The sequence below is a fragment of the Pongo pygmaeus genome, chromosome 5 (genome assembly GCF_028885625.2).
Source record: "Pongo pygmaeus isolate AG05252 chromosome 5, NHGRI_mPonPyg2-v2.0_pri, whole genome shotgun sequence".
Classification (NCBI taxonomy): Eukaryota; Metazoa; Chordata; class Mammalia; order Primates; family Hominidae; genus Pongo; species Pongo pygmaeus.
The window spans coordinates 105,403,854-105,421,358 of record NC_072378.2 but is presented as its reverse complement, the minus strand read 5'-3'; the positions used below and the strand labels follow the sequence as shown (position 1 = coordinate 105,421,358).

The 17,505-nt window shown below is 39.4% G+C and overlaps 1 long non-coding RNA gene across 1 annotated transcript in view; it reads left to right on the top strand.

Moving 5' to 3' along the window:
• Window positions 1–9,528: 9,528 nt before the first annotated feature.
• LOC129039512 (uncharacterized) overlaps window positions 9,529–17,505 on the top strand; it is a 71,950-nt gene continuing 63,973 nt past the window's right edge. Inside the window, exon 1 of the long non-coding RNA XR_008503332.1 lies at window positions 9,529–9,674. This is a non-coding gene — a long non-coding RNA (uncharacterized LOC129039512). The remainder of the gene's footprint in view (window positions 9,675–17,505) is intronic.

The window sequence follows — 17,505 nt, the reverse complement described above, 5'->3', positions numbered from 1 at the left end:
GGAATGGGAAAGAACAGATTTGGCAAAGGGAATCAGCAGGAATTAATGACTAACTGCATGTTTGCTTGGGGCAGGGGTTGAGGCAGGGAACAGTGTGGGAAAGAGGGGAGTAAAAACTGATCCTGAGCTAGTTTAGAGTGTGGTGACTGAATGACACCACTACGGCGACAGAGAAGTTGGAATGCAGAGCTGTTGAAGTGGGACTGGGAAGCTCAGCGTAGGTATTTGAGGTGCATGAAGCCTTAAGTAAGTAGGGATATTTAGAAGGCAGTCGAAATGAGACTGGAGTTCTGTAGATGCCTAAAGGAAAGATGTATATTTGCATGTAAGTACTTCAATCATTTTCAGAGAGAGATTGGGAATAAAACTAAATAGAATTGAGAATATCAACCGCATAGCTAGGATGCAGTGAAACCTAACTTACCTGGCCTGCCTCGTATTCAACAGTAGAATACTAGGATCCATTTCTAGAATCGAACATGCTGAGTGCCTTCGCACCAAAACTCAATTCCTACTAGGCCTTCAGGACCTAATGTCCTTGAAGCTAGGCAACTCACTTTTTTTAGGAGGTGGTATTGCCAAGTGGTTAAGAGTATGGCAATAGAGTGAGACTACCGGGGTTCAAATCCTGACTCTGTCACTCACTAGCCAGATGACTTTAAGCCAGTTACTTAACCTCCCTCTTTCTGTCTCTGTAAAATAGAAGTAATAATCATACCTACCCCTAGCAGACTGTTGTGAAGACCAAATGAATCAATGTATATAAAGCATGTAGCATAGTACTTGGTAATAGCCAATGCTCAACAATGGTCCTTGAAGCTTTGTACTGAGGACTGGAATATGTGCTCTTATTTTCATTTATGAATAGAGCGTGCTTTCCCTGAAAATCCCTGGGATATTGTAGAATATTTTCAGCAAAATAGAAAAAAAAAAACAAACCTATCAATGTTCATTCTACCAAAAGAGGTCACCTCCTTAGATTTAGATTAAAAAATATACCACTTAGGCATGCTGCCACTATAGTGAGTCTAGCAACTCAGGTGCACTAAATTCTCACAATTGAAAAAGCTCTGGGATAATTCCAATGCTATTGTTTTGGAGACTTCCTTTCACCCTGCTTTGAATTTGTCACCGTTCCAATTTTAGACAGTAAATTATAAGTCTTTAAAAAGAGAGTTCTATTCAATCTTGAGAAAAGGGAAAATGAACCCCTGAACTGGATGTCAATTACCAGTCCCTGACTTGGGCAATGTCTGAACTCTTCAGGTTGGCAAATTCAACCATGGGGTGTTGTGTTTTTTTGTTTTGCTTTGTTTTGTTTTGTTGGCTTCTTTGTTTCATTTGCTAATTTTTTTTTTTTTTTTTTTAACAAGAAGGTTTGTTTCAAAAGAGCCTTTCTGTTGTATTCATAGTTGTCAGACCAGGGCAAGCAGTGAGGCAGTGGAATTTATTTGAATTGCCACTCTTCGTTACTTTTTAAAAATGCACCCTTACAATAGTGACTCTTACAAGGATAATCTACCAGCAAACATCAGTAGGCCAGACATACTGGCAGTCCCCAGTCAATCTGTAACTGAAAACTAAAAGTATAGCAGGAAATCCTAATAATGAAACTTGCAGGATTAGAGAGCTGATGAAGCAGAAAACAAAAAGTAGGTGATAACTGCTCAGTACAGCCTTGCTTGGTGTCAGGCCCTTAAGGATTTTCTTCACATGTGGGTGGATCTTCATCTATTTTTGACTTCACTTTAGCCATCCAAAACAAGTCTTGGCTCTGGGTTATTTTCCATCCTCTTCCGAGATAACCCCACACAGCTATAATCAACAGAGCTATTCCAACAAGCTTTTTTTTTTTCTTTTTTTTTTTTTTTTTTGCTCAGTAGTCTTTCCCAAAGTAATAGAGAGTTCAGGTTATCATATCTTAATGTCATGTGGTACTAAATCACACACTCCAAGGAGAGATAACAAGACTGCCCAAGGAGGGTGGGTGTGGTGGGTATGGACTTTGTCCCAGCCAATGTTCCTTTCTCTCTAGGGGGCTAAATATGTCCAGCTTATGTATGGCAAGAGGTATCAGAGCTGGATGGGGTCAGGCAATGAAAATAAAGAAGACAGCTCTGCCAATGGCTTAAAAATGCCTAGGCTCATCTTTGTTCCGTAGTTGGAAATGGGATGATTTCATCTTGTTTTCCCAGTGAATCACAAAGTGGACTTGAGGAATCACATGCTTCTAGCTTGCTTTCCTTGGAAATAGAGACCTTTGCATTCATCTGTCAAGTGCAGAATGTGGGGATTTGTCAGGAAAGCCAAATCTTCATGTTGGTCATACCAACTGTTTTCCAGTATTCTACAAGGGGTCTTAGGACCTCACTGTCCCCCACCCTGACAGGGTCATGTATCCTAGACTTTGCATTCAGTCACACACAGGTTCTGGTTGCAGAACAAACTAAAATGTAGACGGGATCAAGACCTATAGGACATACTTCCTGGCTTTGCTAACTTTATTGGCCTTCATCTCACCTCATATTACCATAGTCCACATGCCTGGAGATCCTACAGATCTCTTACTGATGAAAACTATATAGAAACCATGGCTTCAGCCAGTAATTCCCCTAATCCTCCTTTGGCAGTCTCAGAGGGCAGAGGACACATCTGCGGTATCTTCCCAAAGGCCAAGGAAAAAACAGTTGATCAGTTGGTAAGACTCAAGCCCTAGTGGAGACACTACAGGCACCAAGTACAAAAATAATCCCTTTATAAGAACTCGAAACCATTTATGTACAATTGGAATCCACTCTTACCCACTCACCCACCTATCTACACTGTTGAAGTCATGAAAGTGTGGCAATTATTAAAGGAATATATTTGTTTATAGAATTGGAAAGTGCTATGGTTTTACATTTTATTCAATGTACAATGGCTTTGCGGCTATGAATTAAGACAGTATGTAAGAAAACAGCAAGAAAACACAAATAAGGGCCTAGAAAATGTGTCCCTTTGCAGCATCTCAACATCACCAGCTCCCAGAGAAAAACAAGTGTACCTCTTGCACAAGAGGAAAAATGTTTTAGTAGTGGTTATCAAGGTGACGCTTTCTGCCAGAACTCAGACTATTCTTGAGTGCCCACCATCTCAGCCTACTCAGGCTTCTAAAGAGGTATAAGACAAAACCAGCATACATACACCAAAATCCATCTGATCTTCAGCATCCCCAGCCTCTATGTTGCTGGGGCTGTCATGGAGCCAACCTGGGTTTCCTTTCTGTAATAAACTGGGTCACCACTGGAGATAAGACCGAAGAACCACTGGGTGAGGCTTGAAGCACCCTAAGCTGCCTAACCGTCCCTTCAGATAGATGAGCCTCTTGGCCTTGTTTTTAAGAACTAGAGAAATCTGAGGGTCCCACAGAAATTTTTTTACATTCAGATAGGAAGGGAAAAGCCTCTCAGGTAAACTGCCTGCCTCAGATTGTCTCTTGAAATGAAGACCTGGAAATAAAAATGTCCAGTGGTATACGAAATATATCAGGAAAAAAAAAAAATATATATATATATATATACACACACACACACAGTAACTGCACATACAACATACAATGTGTTGTATCCTGTCAAATTGACATCTTTGTTCATGTTCTTTAAACAATTTTTAAGTTTTCTGTTAACATTGTCCTAAAGCTGGTGTTTTCCTTCTCATCTCACATGTTGGTTTGTTTGTGGAGGCGCTTTCCCCACCTTAGAATGTATATTTAGCCAGGCACGATGGTTTATCCATGTAATTCCAGAATTTGGGGAGACCAAGATGGGAGGATTGCTTGAGCCCAGGAGTTTGAGACCAGCCTGGAAAACAAAGTGAAATCTCACATCTACAGCAAATCAAAAAATTAGTTAGGCACAGTGGCATGTGCCTGTTTTCCCATCTACATGGGAGGCTGAGGCAGGAGGATCACTTGAACCCAGAAGGTTGAGGCTGCCATGAGAAGTGTTCACACCACTCACTGTACTCCAGCCTGGGGTACGGAGCAAGACACTGTCTCAAAAATAAAATAAATAAATAAATAAAATTTTAAAAAAGAAAGTATATTTTGCATTGGACCTCATGTCATTACTCATTTTCTATCTTTCTCTAAACCTTGGTGAAGACATTCTGTGACCTCGGAATATGTGCTTCACATAACACTTGTTATCTTATTTCATAAGTGCTTATTGTAGAAGACAATTGAAAGCATAAAGAACAGAGTTCTTCAAATCCTCAAATGTTTAAACTTCAGTTTCTTTTATAACACCCAGGCCCACAGTACCGTGTCTGAAACCAATAGGAGGAAAAAGAAAAATGTTATTCCTTGGATGTCCCTAAATGTGCCAGGGTTCATTTAGACCCTCCTTTTGCACACATGTCCTCTAAATACGTCTTAATGTGTGTTTATGTTAAGGTAAAAATATGGCCATTTGTTCAGCTTTACTTTGAAGGGGATCATAGAAGAAGTCTTTTTTTTTTTTTTTTTTTTTTTGAGACAGATTCTCCCTCTGTTGCCCAGGCTGGAGTGCATTGCAGTGGTGTGATCTCGGCTCACTGCAACCTCTGCCTCCCAGGTTCAAGCAGTTCTCTTGCCTCAGCCTCCCAAGTAGCTGAGATTGCAGGAATCTGCCACAATGCCTGGCTAAGTTTTGTATTTTTAGTAGGGACGGGTTTCACCATGCTGGCCAGGCTGATCTCAAACTCCTGGCCTCAAGTGATCCACCCACCTCGGCCTCCCAAAGTGCTGGGATTACAGGCATGAGCCACTGTACCCAGTCAGAAGAAGCCTATTTTGGCCTTCTAAAAAGAAGGCACACAGTCACTTCAGTGAGTGAATCAAAGCTATGAAAGGACATTTCAGAATAGCTTAATTATTGTCTTGATTCATAACTCAGTGATTTCAGTACATGGTTCAGAAAAGGCTCTTGGTCACTCATCAGTCGATACAGTAGCAGCAGTGGGATCTTTGACAGCGATAAGCCATGTCTCCCTGAATGTACACATCTACATAGGTATACACAGGGATATAAATAAACATATATGCCTGACTTGACCCATATCCACCCTCAATATCATGTGATTTCAAGAACACTTTGAAGACATTTTACTTCCTCAAGGATCTCCCCAGTAGCATAAGTTCCACAATCAGAGACTCATTCCTTTACCTTAAAGTTTCTTCTGTTATATTACAAATAACCCTGGGATAGTGCTAACATTGAGAACTATGCCCCAGTGCAAGCAAAGTTATTGGACCCTCTGCTGAGAGCTGTGTTTGGTTTCCAGGAAAGCAGAAAGGACAGATGATACTGACTGTCAGTATCTGACTGTATACTGTCAGTATCTGTCAGTATACTGACTGACAGATGAGGGGACTCCAAGATGGGAGAAAGGAGACCAAGAAGAGAGGATAGGGTTGCTCCAAGACAATTCTCACAATTGCCCCTAGGGCCAGAATGGAAGACATGTTTCAAAGCAGAGATGACTTAGCTAGTGAAGTCAAAAGAGGCCTTTAATCTCAGGAACAAGAGAGAATGAAAAAAGAAATAGAGATGTCAATAAACAAGAGAGGTACACCTCTCTCTCAATGACCCTACACCCTCTCCCTCAAAAGGCTTCTGCGTTTCTCTGACTTCTTGTTTGTGGGCCCCAAACAAGATCTAGTTGCTTTTTATACATTCAGATTGGCCATAGACCAAGGCCTGCATTTCCCTTGTTAAGAAAAGGAATTAAGCCCCAGATTGCAAAACATTTACAAACATATGAGCTTGGAGTAAACTTTCAAAACCAGCCTTAGACAAAAGTGACAATTATAGATGGTCAAGATGGTGAAAGTGAAACCAAACAGGACAGAGAGAATAACAGGGTAGAATAGAACCCCCAGCCCCAGGTCCAAGAAGCCTGGACACTAAAGATGAAACATTTCTGATCCATTATTGGATCTGACTGATGTTTCACTGTCCGAATGACAGGTCTCATCGGCAGGGTTTATGTGAAAGGAGATGATTTCAATTCCTCCTTTTATGGCACAAGGACTTTGGCAAGGTCACTTGACGTGTCACGTGTGAGCCTCTCAGAATCTTCTCCAAGCATTGGTGAGAGACAGAACAGCAGATTTTAAATGTAAAGATTGGGCAAACTGTGCTGTGTCCAGGAAAATGCTGCCACGGTGGGCTTATTGTTGTCATTATGACCGTTATTTTTCCGCCAACATCTTTCATTGCCTCTCAGTGTTTTTGTGAAACAAAAGAACCCAGCTGAGACTTCCACAAAGAAGAATGCAGGGAAAGGGGAAAGGGGAGAGAATACCTTGAGCAAGAATAGCTTGGAAGGAGCCAAAAGTGGAAAAGGAAGTCTAATTCTGTCCTAGTCCAGGGGGAAAAAAGTTTTTTGAGAAATGTAAACAAATCAGGAAATCCTGGCACTTACTCCAGTTCCGATCTGGGGAGACACACAGGTCCTTTCCCGAGGAGGGAGCTGCTGTTTGTGAATGAAATCCAGATAAAATTATTCATTGAGCCCTGCCAGCCCCACAGTTTCCAGCTTTCTTTTTGCCTATGGCATAGCTCAAACCTTAAAATAATAATAATAAAAAAACATATGCATGTTATTAACTCTCCGTATTCAAATGGAAATTCAATGCTATCATAAATCTCTCTTTTCTAATGTAAATTCCATTCTTCAGCATGAAGCTGCGGGAAAGCCATTGTATCTGAGTAATCTAAACTTGAAAGAGAATTTTTGTTAAACTAGTTATGATAGGGGAAACATGTTTTTCACTGAGTCGAAAGATTAAAGTTGGTTGTAAAAAGAGGTGGGGGACTGAAGGAGAACTATTGGTTGCTCAACTAATGATTAGATACAGAACTTCAAGGACAAATTAAGAGGCACAAAAGAAAGAGTCATGCAGATAAGTGAAAACAGTTCCAATGATATTAAATAAAAGATGCATTGTTTATGTTAGGTTGTAGTCTCTATTCCCATATTCATCTAAACAACCCCCACCACCCCATTAGCTACCCCAAGTAAGTTCCTAACTCCACTGCACAACGCATCTGCAGATTGGAGTAGTATCTACCGTTCCCTTTCTCACTGCCAGACCATCCTCCCTATCTCTAGTTTCACTATGTCTAAGCCCCTCTTCCTTTCCTTTTTTTTTTTTTTTTTTTTGAAACAGAGTTTCATGCTTGTTACCCAGGCTGGAGGGCAGTGGCATTATCTCTGCTCACTGCAACCTCCGCCTCCCAGGTTCAAGTGATTCTCCTGCCTCAGCCTCCTGAGTAGCTGGGATTAAAGGCATGCACCACCACACCCAGCTAATTTCTGTATTTTTAGTAGAGATGGGGTTTCACTATGTTGGCCAGGCTGGTCTCGAACTCCTGATCTCAGGTGATCTGCCCATCTCAGCCTCCCAATGTGCTGAGATTTCAGGTGTGAGCCACCACGCCCGGCCTCTAATCCCCTCTTTTAATGAGGCCTTGATCCAGAAGAATGTAGATAGGAGGTTTAAAAAAAAAGAGGTGAGGTAGCCTTTTTTTTGTTGTTTTGAAAATATGTTGTGAACCCTTTGGTTTATTTCAAACGATTTTCACCCAATACCGTATATTATCCCTCATCTCAAATAGACTCCACTAAATTCTTTTGATTTATCACTCTTGTCCAACCTACCAACCCTCTTTCCCGCTCATGCCCACTGTTAAATTAACAGTAAATTAACAGAGGTAGCCTAAAGCCACCTCCTTACATATTTTAAACTCAGCCCAAAGGTTTCTCTATATAGTGAACTATAACCTAAGTGGATGTGTAAACAGACTGTAACCTACTCTAGTGACAATCACGGAGTTTCAGCCAATCAAGGGTGGCCAACTATTCAAACCGTGTTCAAATAAGGCACACTCCAAGCTGTAACCAATAAGGCTGTTTCTGTTCCTCACTTCTGTTTTCTGCACATCACTTTCTTTTTCCTGTTCATAAATCTTCTTCCACCACACGGTTGCACTGGAGTCTCTGAGCCTCTTCTGATTTTGGGGGGCTGCCCGATTCACATACCGCTCTTTACTCAATTAAACTCTGTTAAATTTAATTTGTCCAAGTTTTATCTTTTAACATCACAAACCTACCCCAGGTCCCTCCTTTGAAAAATTATTATTTTGAATGTAGACTTGGTCTGGGCGTGTAGCAACAAGAATGTGTCTGTGCATTACAGAGCTACAGGGAGCACATTTAAAGGGCTTCCCCAAGCTCTGATATCAATAGAGGCTCAGGTAAGAGACAAGTTTCGCTTTGCGGGGAGGAGATGGGGTGCTGGGAAGGAGTAAGGTCCAGGATATACCTCCCATTCAAGAGGCCTAGGCCTAGGCCCTCACTGCCTATGTTTGCATGGAAACCTCCAGAGCGGAGCAGGGTCAGGGCTTCAATCCTCAAGATAAAAACTTTCTCAGCTGACTTTTAGAACAGAGGGCAAGGATATACAGATAAAATATATCCCTCTGTATCAACACAAAGGATTAGCTCTGTCCCAGAAGAGTATTCGTGGTAAAAAGAAACACTGAAATCAGAATAGAAATAGTCACAGCAGGGGTCAGGTGCGGTGGCTCATGCCTGTAGTCCCAGCACTTTGGGAGGTTGAGACAAGAGGATCACTTGAGGCCAGGAGTTCAAGACCGGCCTGGGCAGCACAGTGTGACCCTGTCCCTACAAAAAAATTAAACATTTGTTTAAATAAAAATCTTAAAAAATATTAACAGCAGGACAGAACTTGACTCGTGCAGGCATACGACTAAGGGTTTGGCTACACATGCACACGCCTGCTGTCAATGTGTTACCAGCATTTAGAGCTGAAATAATACAACTTAGAATCATCTTAATGAAAATACCAGAGCCAACCTCTGCAGCTGCTTGTAACATAGTCACCTTGCCTCAGGACCAATTTCTCCCCTGATCTCTTATTAATGTTCAACATTCAAGATAGAAGATTTAATGTTCTCTCTGGATTGTTCAGAGATTTATGACACCTATACAAATGTTCATAAAATTTGAGGCTATGCAAGGCTTTTGGCATCTGTCTTATTGTTATCGGAACCATAAAAGTCATCACCATCTTGTCCACCACAGCCAGTCTTTTCTTCCTAGATAATCCAGAGAAAAATAAAGTTGCCTCTGAGTCTCTGAGTATCTGCTTGAAGCAGGCTTTGTTGTCAGGTGTGTGTGTGTGTATGTGTGTGTGTGTTGAAGGAATAGTGGTGTCATATCAGGGAAGGGAGAGAGAGAATAGCAAATCAACCTGTATGTGTTTGAGGACTTAAAGGGGAATTTTGAGAAATTGTTTCTAGAGCAACTCATTTTATCTGTCAAAAGGATGCTGCAGTATGTACGTCGCTCACTTCAGCCTGGTTCTCTGGCCCAGCCTACCCAGGAGTGGTAGTCTCCAGAGTGTACACAGAGAAGGGAAGCAGGTGCTTCAACTCCCCCAGCATCTGGTTTAGATGACCACAATGCTGAGAACACCTGCAGCCTGCATTTCAGCCAAGTCTGGCCTCCCATTGTATTCAATTGGACTTTCTGCCTTGAGCAAGAAAAAGGAATTGTTTATCAGATTTGCCAAAGGATCTCCAGGGAGGTGAAGAAAGACAGGATACACAAACCTACAACAAGCAAGGGTAAGCAAAGCACTGGGAGACTTGGATTATTTGTGACTGTCCGAGGTAATCTTTCAACCTGACACAAAGTAAGTAAAAGCTGAGAGAGAGAAGCAAATGTTAGCATGGACCAAGTCCATGAGGGAACTGATATTAGATCATCTTGTCCAAGCTCTAGTCGTAGGCTGACACAGAAATCAAATTCTCAAGACTGGAAAGACTTTCAATCAAACAACATGGGTTTAAAAGATGACTGTCCTAGAAAAATCTTACAAAGAAGATGGTCTTACCACTTGCGTAGCAAATGTTCCATTGCGCACTTTATAATTTCATATTTTGTAATAACTACGCAATGGGTAAGCTGGTTACCTGCAAATCATATCAATAGCGGTAATCTTGGTTTTACTTCTCTAACCAATGTAAGCAAAGCAAGCACGTCTGATATAGCGATATAATACAACTTCACGGTTGGTATATTGGAACAAAAATTAAATTAACGCGCTTATTTCCAGGGCCTCAGAAAATAGTATGGCGGTATCATGTATTGTGTTTTCTTAGTAAATAATTCTGCAGGAACCCCTTCTTTTTCTTTCCTTTGTATAGAGCCCCAACTAGTGGAATATTGGAAAACTGCACTTAAAGAGAAAACATTTAAATAGGAGATGACCACAGGTCTCTCTCCTCAGGTTAAGAGCTAGTGTGATCGTACAGACACTGCTTATTTTGGGGTGTGGAGATATGGACAAGGTGCTAAATTAAAAGGGGAGGGGTGTGTGAAACTGGCTTATACTTAGCTCCTCACAGGCGTAAAGGGCAAACTCGTACTGATGAAAACAAGTGCAATCTCTGGCATTTGAAATGAGTCAATGGGCTATATCTATCACTAGTTTGAGAAAGGAAAATATTTCTTGAGTTCAGAACTTATCTTCTTGAAGATATCTTTTCCAAAGAAAGAGGAAGATATCCTGTAACACAAGATTGTATATGTTGGAGGAAAGAGACCTGGTTTCACAAATTAGATGAGAAGGCAGTTGGCAACATTGTCCCACTGCTGCAGAACAGAACAGAACAGGTTACCACTGTGCCTGTGTTGGGGTCAGTGAGAAGGAAGGGAGAAAGCAGGTGGAGGCAGCAAAGTGAAGGGAAGGACTCCCACACAAACAACAAGAGTCAAATATAGACACCTGGAGAAGCGGTTTATGATACAGATTTTCCTGAAGGAATGAAATCTTAGGGGTTCTCGGGCTTTTAATTTTGTTTCTTTCTTTGTTTGTTACCTCTCCATTTCAAGGAATCTCATGCTTGTAGATTTTTTTAGGAGTCTTGGCTCCCTTGCCAAAAAGCACCAATAAAATGCAGGCAGCCTGGAAAGGTTATAAAAATGCAAGATGAATTCATCAATCAGACAAGGTCTTGTCTGTACGTGCAACAGGGGGTTCACAGACAGGCTTCAGGGACTTGGTGGAGCTCCCTAACAAGATGTGCAATTTCTGTGTGTGTGCATTCTTCTGGATTTTATAGCTTTTATCAGATTCTCAAAGGGGCCTATAACCCAAAAGAAGAATAAGGAATATAACTGTATAGAAATCTGCACATAGACAAAAAAAAAAAAAACCTCACACTCACATTTTAATGGATGCCCCTCAGAATGATCCCAGACTCCATGTAATTCTGCTCTTAGAGAAGCCAGAGATATCAGATTATTTCAGTACATCATGAGTCAGACTGTAGCCTTCTCTTTTATCATGCAGTGACTCTTTGAACAGAGAGCTGCAAGACATTTTTTGTTGCATTTTGCACTGCTGTGATGGCATAGGGCACCCTTCTCAAACCTCAACGTGCTGTCCTTGAGCAGGTTCCAAGCTGATTAACCTCCATTAACCAGCTTTCTTCACTGTGCATTAAACAAACAAGATGAATTACGCTCAAAGATCCAAAAGCAGCAGCAATCATTTTTGTTAGTTTTTCTTAATAGATTAAGCAGTGGAAAATAGAAAAAAAAAAATGCTGAACTTTGGGACTTGAAGACTTACTCAGCACATTTGGTTGTTACCAAAATTAAATCATGAAAGCAGAGTTTTTTATACCACTTCATGTTTGTGGTGGTTATTAAATAAACTCTCCAGTTTTTCATTTCTTTTGAAAGGGGATTTGTTTAAATACTACTTATTTGAAGATTGTTAAGTCTCCAGAGTTCAGGGATAACCAGGGCGATAATACCATGGTGATTCTATCTAACTTCTTTTACGGCATCAGCTTTCCCATAGATTTTATTCAACAACTGACTTGGTTGTGAAGAAAAGCTGTTTATTAATCTGTCTGTCTTAGCCTTCACCTCCCAACCAGACAGTTAATCGTCCAAGGGGAGTTTGAGGGATAACTAGAGAACACACATCATCTATAAGTAATCCCCTCGTCAGATGGCATGTGGTCCAATGTCACTATGATTTTCCTTCTGAGCTGTTAACTCCCATTCTTCCTGCCTCAGAGAGGCATAAATGTGTTTTTAAAATTCATGAAAAACAAGATGTGTAGCTAATCTAAGAAATAATGTAAAACTTGCCTGCATTAGAGGAGGGGAGTTGGGGGGGGCTTTCTGTTGCTTTTGAGACTATAAGGAATTTACGTGATTGGCCGATGTCTTTGTGTCCTTATTGGAATGATTAGACAGGTCTTCAGGAAAACAGTTTTCAAAAACTGAGGTTTGGCGTTTTTGGTTTTTTAATTTGACTCCCTACCCAAGACCATTTTTAAAAAGTATTTCAAATATAACCACAAACTGTTCAACCAACTGAAAATGAAAGTAGGCCACTTAGAGGTTTTTGTCTAAACTAAAGCAAAATGTCTTGAGCTAATAATTTTAACCATTGGGAGTTTGCTGGTCACTAAAAGCAGTTACTTTGGAATTAAGAAATAATAATTTTAAATATTACATCAGAATTTGTAATTTTTCTTTTACGGAATATACAGATTATAGTTGGTTTTGGGTCTTTGGGGTTTTTTTTTTTTTCTTTCCTTCCCCTTAGGACTAAACTGACCTTCCTGAGCAGTGAAACCCCAGACTTGGACTTGGGCCAGCTGCCTTTCAGCACATCATTAAGAACTCGTGGAGATGCTGTTTAAATGTGAATTTTCCAGCACTCCTTCACCAGACAGATAGACGATGCTAAAGCAGTTGGGGCATGTTTGACACATCCAATTTTTAAAAGCAAGAAAAGAGAAAAAAACTTCAAAAATATGTATATCAAAGTGAAAGTTAATGAATAATGAGGCCATTTGTCAGTACACACAACACCTTTCAAGACTCTCTAGATAATAGCAAATCTGCGAGTCAATTTAAAGGATGAACAAGGCTTCAAATAAAGATGTCTTCATGATTTCCGAAGAAAGCAAGCATTCCAGAAATATAAGGAGACCGCTCACACCCCCTATATTCTGATGACTTAGGATCCCCTCAGTTATTGTCAAGGTCCGCTATGGGACCTGATTAACCCAAAGAGAATTATAATACATATGCATACCAAAAAAAATGAAAAGAGAAGGCAGAGAAAGGGAAAAAATGAAAAATCTGTATTTCCATTAGGTTGATAATGACATTTTAAGCCCGCTATAGGTCGAGACATGCAGATGAAAATAATAAGGTCAACTCGTGAGCAGTGTTTTGGAGGTGAGCCATACCACCACCCAAGTGAATGGTGAACTGCACTTCAGCTAGCAGGTCTAGTCTTCGATAAATTATAGCAGCTTTCCTCTATTGTAGTCTGTGATGGCAGTTGAATATCTAACCATAAAATAAAGCAGAAGCAGCCAGGTGATTTGAGGCCATTTCCCTCATTTCACAGAATCATATCAACATGTTCAAAAACACAATATATGAGCCCATATTCACAGCCAATTCTCAATTACCTGTAACTATGTTCCCACCTCCACTGCTAACCCAAAGTAATGTCTAATTGATTTTGGAAGACATTTCAAATTACTATACCTTCTGCCGTGCATTGTGCTTAATCTCATTTTACTACCTTAGCATACTCTGATGGAATTGGAGGACTAAATGATAATGAACAATAATGACTGAAGAAGTGGCCTGAAATGCTTAAAGTAATGATGGAAGTTTATAAAATAGATGACTAATACAAAGATAATGACACATGCACACATTTTGTTTTTACTGCTTTATTTTTTTAATTTTTTAATTTTTTTTTTTTTAGACGGAGTTTCACTCTTTTTGCCCAGGCTGGAGTGCAATGGTGCCATCTCAGCTCACCGCAACCTCAGCCTCCTGGGTTCGAGCAATTCTCCTGCTCAGCCTCCCGAGTAGCTGGGATTACAGGCATGTGCCACCACCCCGGCTAATTTTGTATTTTTAGTAAAGACGGGGTTTCTCCATGTTAGTCAGGCTGGTCTTGAACTCCCGACCTCAGGAGATCCATCCACCTCAACCTCCCAAAGTGCTGGGATTACAGGCATGAGCCACCATGCCAGGCCTGCCTTCTTTATTCTTAATTTCTTTCTAATGACAGTTAAACCTTTTCAAATAACTTTATACTGTGATTTTTCTCAATGATTTCCACAATGACAAAATGTGCTAAGTAAACTATTCTTAATTTTTTATGGCAGAAGTATATACCTTGGGAGTATTACTATTTTTAAAAAACAATTGATAGTTTTTTCTACTTACAAACCAGGGTTGAGTTGGTGACAATTTTTAAAGAAATTGACTTTTCACATAGTACAAGTTTTCTTAAGGTGAGTTACCTGATAAACACACTTAGCCTTTGCGGATTTCCCTTCAAAGAAAAATATAATCAGATCAACACACAAAAAAACGAATATACAGATAATACTAATATTGATTATTTCTATTTGTTTAAAATGTATCTCCATATTGCAATAGAATTAATAAGATAATTTTGTGTCTCTTCTCTTGCAACTTGTACAGAATCCTGAAAAAGAAACTAAAAACTGATTCTGAACAAGTCCCATATGCTTGAAAATTTTGAGTTTTGCTTATTTAACAGTAGATAACTTTTAGCAAATCAATTCAAATATGCAAAGAAAACAAAGGATTGCTTTGAACAAGTTATTAACAAAGGTATAAGTATAAGGGCAAGTTGCTCCTCCTTGAATAAATGTATCTTGGCTTTGGTAAGTCTCTGTGTCACGTCCACAGCAGATGGAAGTATCAGAATGTCAGTTCTGTTTGTTAATGGCAAGATTCCAATTTTAGAATTTTGACCTCATCTGTACTCCTTTATACCTAATTTTAAAGAAATATGCCATTATCTGGCCCCAGACTACATATTTTTTAAATTTAAGTTTTTATTGATGTATTTCTTGCAATATACTTGGGAAGGATGCCAAAATGTTAACATTGGCATCAATAAAAAATAATATAAATGGTTTAAAGGAAAGAGTGAGAGAAAAGAAGAAAGATAAACCATTTCATGTCTGTAGCCATATTATTGTCATCATTAAAGTAGAGTAACAGTAAAAGTAAGAAGAGATAAAAGAATGGCACACACATGTATCCAATCATATTTATCTCAAAAATATGCCAAATTTCCATTTAAAATGTCATGGCATTTATTATTTTGAAACCATTCAAAATTTCTTCTTACTGAGGTTCTTGAAGTGGGCTCCTATAATTTGAGTAGTTGAAGACATTATTTGTCTAATATGAAGTTTTCAGTTATTAGTGTAGTTAGAATGTAATTTCTCTTAATTTGCACTAAAATTTATAAAGTTTGATACTTTTTTGCAACCTAAAACTAGGCTTTATGTTTATTGTGATGTGTGGGATCCTTAAAATAATTTCTTATTACTAAAATATTTTTATACATTGGGAATCATATAATATGTATTAGGCTAAAATTGGTACATGAAATCAGGGTCATACTTTTTACAGGACACATTATAACTGAATAGAGTTTCAAAGAAAGGAGTAAATAGTTATTAGAACTTTACTGCATATTCCGGCCAATAATATTGCAAAGAAATTTTCTTGTGGGAATTGAACAAGACGGACTTTTCTATTCAGCGACTCCCCCATTCCAATTTCTGAAAACAAACAAACAAAAAAAATGTTCCTTAATTATATCAACCTTTCATCTGAGACAGGGTGCAGTGGCCCACACCTGTAATCCCAGCACTTTGGGAAGCTGAGGTGAGCAGATCACTTGAGTTCAGGAGTTCGAGACCAGCCTGGCCAACATGGTGAAACCCTGTCTCTACTAAAAATACAAAAATTCGCCAGGCCTGGTGGCGTGCTATGGTCCCAGCTACTCGGGAGGCTGAGGCAGGAGAATCACTTGAACCCGGGAGGTAGAGGTTGCAGTGAGCCAAGATGGCACCACTGCACTCCAGCCTGGGCGACAGAGCAAGACTCCAGCTAAAATAAAATAAAAAAAAATTTCATCTGACAGCAGGTAAACCATTGCAAAGTCATGCCCCAATCATTGTACAATATCCATTTCCTACAATTGGCATAATAAATTCCAAAAAACAGGTCACCTAAAACAACAGAAATTTACTCTCTCACAGTTTCAGAGCTAAAAGTCTGAAATCAAGGTATCATCAGTGCTGTTTTTTTGCTGACAGCTTTGGGGAGAATCCTTTCCTGCCTCTTCTAGCTTCTGGTGATACCTGCCAGCAATCCTTGGTATGTGTTGGTTTGTAGATGCTCCACTCCTTCTCTGTGTGGTCACCTTCTCTGTGTGTGTCTTCAAGTAGTCTTCCTCTGTGCCCCTCTCATGTCCACATTTCTCTCTTTCACAAGGACACCAGTCAGATTAGATTAAGGTTCATCCTAATAACCTCATTGTAACTTGATTACCTCTGTAAAGACCCTGTTTCTAAATAAGACCACTTTCTGATGTAGTAAGGATTAAGACTTCAACATATCTTTTTTTCATTTTTTGGTGTAGGAGAGTGTCAGACAACTAACTTGTTGCTTATTTTTTTCTGTCCCAGACAAGAGAGGGTCTTGTTGCAATACAGAAAAAAATGGAAATCATTTATAAATATTATGGCAGGAAGGAGAACCTGAAAGTTGAAAATTAAAACTGAAATTTCTTTTAAAAAGTAAATAATATTAAGTTGAATTCCGTAATATAAAATTACGGAAAACTCCAACCATTTTTTACCTATAAAATGGTAAGTTTATATGCTCCAACTTAATAAATTAGTAGAATGAAAAGACTAGGTATTTACATACAAACAAAGAAAACGTTTTCAGGAACAAATAAATGGGTTTTATATTTTTCAATATGCTGGCAATAGCAAGAGTCTACCTTCCTGATTTCTGAGAGAGTCCTAGAAGTATTTACATTCAAGGACTTAGTAGTACCAATACAAGTACCATTTTCATAAACATCATTAAATTATTGAATTTGAACTACATCTGAAGTTTCAGTATTATAATAATTAATATTCTTTCAGTTGCAAAAAACAACAACCAAACTCCAAAGAGCTAAATCAAAAAAATAGAATGTATTGTCTTATGTAAGTAAACAGACCAGGTAAGACTTGATCCAGGATTCAAACCATGTCACAAGGAGCCGAATTTTTTTGTTCTCCAGTTTGAGACTCCACTTTCCCAGAAACAGTCCAAACTGTACTCTGATTGGTTCTTCTTACACCATAAGTTCACCCCTGAGCCAATCACTGTGACCAAAGGAATACCATTTAAATCTGGCTCATGTGCTCTACTCTTAGGATCCAACCACAAAATTGAGAGAGAAGTGAATTTTAAATAATAAAAAGTGACACCTTTCAGATCACCTGAGCCCAGAAGGTTGAGGCTGCAATGAGCTGTGATCACACTACTGCATTCCAGCCCGGGCAACAGAGC